The sequence below is a fragment of the Cupressus sempervirens genome, chromosome 2 (genome assembly GCF_028749045.1).
Source record: "Cupressus sempervirens isolate cs-2001-9-10 chromosome 2, ASM2874904v1, whole genome shotgun sequence".
Classification (NCBI taxonomy): domain Eukaryota; kingdom Viridiplantae; phylum Streptophyta; class Pinopsida; order Cupressales; family Cupressaceae; genus Cupressus; species Cupressus sempervirens.
In genome coordinates, this window is record NC_143119.1 from 223,262,080 (window position 1) to 223,268,079 (window position 6,000).

The following is a 6,000-nucleotide window of genomic DNA, read 5'->3' on the forward strand; positions in this document are numbered from 1 at the left end:
CCCTTACAAATTCATCATTTTTTATGTCAACTACCTCTTGTTCTTCTTTGTCTTCAACTACTTCCTTCAGTTCTTTCTCAATAGCCTTTTGTGTTGCCATCCCATAGATCACTTTCCATTATTGTGTGCTCTACTGAACAACCTCTTTAATTTTATTCTATAAAATATTAAAGACTTGGTATTTTGGAGAAAATCTCACCTTATACTAATTAATAGTCTTTTTCATTTCAAGTTTGGCATCACTCGTGAAAGTGTAGTCTCTCTAATATTACTCTCAGTTGTGAGACTATATTTTCACCTTTTCTCAACTCTATCATATAGCATCTTGGGTAAAGATTTGGAAATCTCAATTGAGGTCATCTTAAAAGTTTCCATCGTGGCATATATAGATTCTTATACTTTATTCATTTCTATCTTTCTAAGTTTATCAAACTCAACATGTGTAAATCCACTTAAATCAACATTATTCTTGATATTTTCACACAATTTGTCCAAATCAAAATAGGGACTATGACTTACCACTTTGAATTGGTTTTTGTCATCTAACTTAGTCCTCTCCTCATAAGATTTGGTTGGGGTAATATATTTCCTTCTTTGTTTTTTCTCAGGTTCATCTTCTTTTGTAGTTGTGCTAGCTCTCTTACCCTTTGGCTTCTCAACTCCTTGAGTTTTATTAGCAGTAGCTCTTGTGCTAGCCCTAGTAACAAGAACTATAGGGTTTTGTTGTGAAGGTTTCACAACCTTTTTGGGTTTCCTTGTTGGCTTCTTTTCTTTTCTCTTCTTTTCTTTTTTGGCAATGGGTGCTTTATTGGCTTCTTCTCCCTTGGAACCTTCATCAAGTTCTACTTCTTCTTCTCCTTGGTCCTCACCTTGACCCTGTATAAGAGCCAGTGGTGCTTGGGTGGGTGTATCTTCTCTGTTATCTTCATTATCTTCATCTCCTTCTACATCTTCACCAAATTGTTCCTTGAGCTTCTTCACAATTTTGTTCTTCTTTGTCTTCAAATCCATTGTGATCTTTGACTTTGCTACATCATAATTTCCAAATGCAGTAGCATTGTAATCCACTTCCTCTGCCATTAAAGTAGTGATTTTTGTAGATGCCTCATCCACATTAATATCATAAGGTAATGGTTTGACCCATCTAACCCTTGGAACAATAGCTTGGACATAAGTGAAACCAACATCAACAAGAAAAAAAACATCATTAAAATATTTCTCTAATAGTGACATTGGAATTCTAATTCATTGTTTCATTCACTTCTTAAAGTCTTCAAAATAACTAGTCATCACAGTCTCAAAATTATCTCCAAGTTGCTCTATGAATTCACCAATATAAACTAAAATTGACCAGTTAGTCTTCCAAGCTACTTTCCCAAATGTGGGAAAAGTGTTTTGTACATAGAAAAATATACAAACAAGTATTGAACTGAATTTGCATTGTGCACATTTTGTCTTTCTTATGGCTCCAAAAAAATTTGATAATTGTTGGAGTTGTAACTCGGTAAGGTCATAAGAATGGTCTTTCTTTACTATCTTGTAACCCAAATCCATAGCCATACATGGTACACTATTCAACCTATTGGATTGAAAGAATTTATCTACAATAACTCTCACTGCAAATGCAATTAAGGGATCAATAATTGTGTTTATGGTCATCCCTCTCTTGTTCCATAGTGCCCCTATATTCTTCTCAATTGCCTATTTTGCATCACTCCTCATAGTCTTTGGTCTATCTAGGGTTGGATACCCTATCACTCTATAAATAATCCTCTTTGTGATTTTGATAGAGTCATCCTCCAACCATACATAGTTTTCATGTATTCTACTAAGCACAATCTTAATCCACTCTATCTTGAATACATTTAGAAAATCTAGTGCACAGGCTAACCCTTTTCTCTCTACAACCTTGCTTTCCTCTTTCAATACTCCATTCTCACACAATTTTCCATATAAGTTTCTTATTTCCATGTCTCCAATGCTTCCTACCTTACAAGTGTAGAAACACCTTACATCTTGTATCATTAAAACTTGTAGTAGTATCGTAGATAATGTACCAGATGGGTTTCCTTTATAAGTAATATCAGGATTAGCTCTAAAAACTAGTTGTTTGATCTCATTTCTTATCAATTGAATATTTAAAACTTCATTTCCTTCTTTAACCACAACAATATAAGAGCTAGATGCCATTTAAAATATCTGGGGTTTGCAAAAATTCAAACAGTGTAACTTGGCATATGATAAATACCTTTGAATCTGATGATTGGTGACGAGTAGTGGCTAAATCCAATTCACAAATGCTTGAATCCTTCAAATCAATTTGTCTTCATCTCTTCATGCTCTCTTCAATCTCAAATAATTGCAAATGAGTCAAAAATCAAGCATATAACCCTTGAAACTTTACAATAAATGCTCAGTGCTTACACAACTGTAAGCTCGGCTCCAATAGAAATTTTGACTCACTTAACTTCCATGTAATTCCTACCATGATTGGCAACCGAGCTCAGCCAACACTATCACCTTCGATAGCTTGGAAACAACTAAACTTTCACTCAAAAACAACAGTGAAACTAATAGAATTTTTCTAAGTTATAGCCAATACTTTGCATCTTACTTTATGCATATATGATATTTTAGAACTGAATGCTTGGAACTAATGTATAATTGAACTTTGAAATATTAGTCTCACACATACCTCTTGATTGCCTAATTGGGGGTGGTGTGATCACTTGATCCATTGGATGAAGTGATCCCATCTAAACTTGATGTGTTGTAGTCTTCCTTTTTCTTCCATGTCTTATTCATCTCCACTTTGACATTCTTAACATCAACCTTTCTTTTGCCTTTATCAAATTTACTAGGGTCTTTTGACATTGTTGGACAATTTTTACTTATGTGACCAGTCTTCAAATAGCTAAAACATGTAGTTTGACTCAACCATCTATTGTAGTCACTTCTGAAATGTGTTCTAATGCAATTTTAAGCAACATGTCCATATTCTTGATAGTAATGACAACTATACCTTGTATTGTAATCCCAATTATAAGAGTTTTCAGTATGGTTTACCTTGGCTTTCTTGTTTGATGACCAATTAGGCTTTGATCTACACTCATATGCTTTATGTCCATAGTTCTTACTATTGTAGCAGTAACCTTCAAATCTTTGTGTGCTAAATGTCTTAGTCTTGCATTCATGTGCTTGATGTCCTTGATTATTGCACTTATGATAGTTACTAATTAATTTCTTCTTAGGGATCCAATTTGCATTGTTGATCCTACAAAAATTTACTATATGACCCATATTTCTACAATTATGACAAGTAGGTTTTTAGTTCTTACCTTTGCTTCTTCTTTGTTCACCATTTTTAGATGATTCTCCTTCTTTAGTATTGGTATAACCCAATCTAGTAGTATCATTGTTAGATCTATGAGATCTCATCAATTGCTCAAAATACTTGATGGCTTCACTAGATTTGTTGAAACTTTTAGCAAATTCTTTTTCTAGATGGCTTCACTAGATATATTGAAACTTTTAGCAAATACTTGATGGATTCACTAGATTTGTTGAAACTTTCAGCAAATTATTTTTCAAAATACTTGATGGCTTCACTAGATTTGTTGAAATGATTGTGATTCACCCATTTTTTCACTTAAAACATCCCTTCAACTGATTGGTTGCATGTACTACATAGGGATCCTCAATATAGATTCATCCTTATCATTTAGAATCGCAAAACAATCCTTAAGTTGGCCCAAAAATGGTTCACATAGAAGTTTTTTCCATTACAAACTATTATGTCCAAAACCATTTACTCGGCACTTGAAGTCTCTGATGCTTGGCATCAACTATATCTTCAATGTTGTAACTCGGCCTCTGAATGACTTGGCATCCATTGATCAATCGGCATCAGTTGTCTACTTAGCACTTGAGTGACTCAACACTTGCTAGTTACTCGGCACATAGTATCTGACAACTTATGCTTGACATACATTACTTGTTTGACATGAACTAAGGAAATGACTTAAGTGTATTTTCAGTCATATGTCAAAACCAATCTAATATTGACATTTATTCCTACAAAAGTAGGATCAAGAACATGAGTATTAATTTTGATTCTAAAGAACCTTGGTCCTTAGTTAAAGAAGATGGTGTTAATGTCTGCACCAACGTGTCAATTAACAACTTCTAAGACAATCATAAAGTTTTTAATAGTCTATTATCTTATCTCAAGAGGTTTTAAATTTGGATAATATCCTTTCAGAAGGTTTATACATATCACTTACACAGAAATTATATTGAAAGAATGTTTTATTTTTCATGTGTCAAAAGGTTCTCCATATGTTGTTAAGGATGTTTTTGTAGTAGTATTGATATTTATTTTCTTTTTCTTTTTTCTCTTGGCTTCTTCAGCACCAAGGCACTTTGATCTTGAACAAATTTGCCAAAAGATTTAGAAAGCAAATTTCTCAATGTACTTGCTACAACAATTTGCCCAATGGACAATGATAAAACCTTGAAACATTTGAATAAATCATTATGAAAAGAATGATTTTCCTCTTCTTAAAAAAGGCGCAACTCCCTCAAATTTAAAAATATATTTAATCGAACCCCTCTTCTCTAAAAAAAATGTATTGCAACAAGAATATAACATAACATTTATTAATAGCAAAAATTCTAATAATAAAATTTATACAAATGGTGAAAAAATTGAAACATAAACTTGCACATACAGGACGTATTTGAATATTTATAGCACACAGACTTTAAATATTCTTGTAATTCTTCACATGAATTATTACCTATATTTGATAAAATAAAGCTTATCAAAATTCTTCCAAAGTGTTGGTATACAACATGCTCTTTGTGAATGATACTAAGTTCATTCCAAAAGAAAAATCCATGAAGAAAGTTGTATTTGTATACTAAGAAGATATCTCAATTATAAAGAAAACTCCTTATAAGTAGTTGGGTAACTACCCATAACTTCTTACCTAACTCATTTACAAGCCATTTTCAATGGTTTTATGTCAATTTTAATTTCCCCACTTATAACCCCCTTTCATGAGCATCTTATAGAGTTCTATACAAATATATTTTGCACATTGTATTGATTAATTCTTTTTCTAAAAAATCCCAAAAATAAAACTATGTAATATATTTTCACCAATACTTATATCTCCTTTTATGAGATTTTTACATTAATTCTTGAAAAGAATTTATTTATTTGGTATGTATAGTAAGATAAATTATTTGTCACTAATAATACCATTTAAATTTTAAAAGATATGAATATTTGATTTTAATGTAAAATCATTTCTGAACTCCATCCACCAAATTATTTTATCAAAGCAATGATAGTATGCATGAGTTAGCTAAGGGAGTTAAGTTTTAAAAAAATATAGCATAAGATAAAAATATCTCAACCTAATGATATTTCTTTAGTTCTTCCTTAAGAAGAAAAGGACTTGATGTTGATTGATCATATCCCAACCCAAATATCTGGCAAGACCAAATGTAATCATTGTGATTGTGATCTTCATCACAAATGTCAAGCTAGAGCCCATGAATTTTCTTCTGAAAATATTTATTCTCCTCATATGCATTCTCATACTTCTCTTTCCTTTAACCAACCCATGATTGATCCTATGAAGGAAGTAAATGTAAACAAAGTAAAAATGAATAAACATGACGATGTTATTCATATTTTGGATTCTATTACAATTAATCTTGTTGAAGAAGATACACTTGATGGCAATGTTCATGATACAAATGATGATATTCATGCTATTGATTCTAATGATATGTATGAGAATATTGATATTGGTTGTGATTTACCATTTATGCTTTCACAACAGTTATCTATCACTCCTAGTAATGAACACAATTATCTATCTTCACATCATGGTCCTTGTTTGGAACTAGCTATTATTTCTACTTCTATGCTTAATGTTGATCCTCTTACAATTTTGTGGGTTTTCCTCTTATAACATGCTTCCCCCA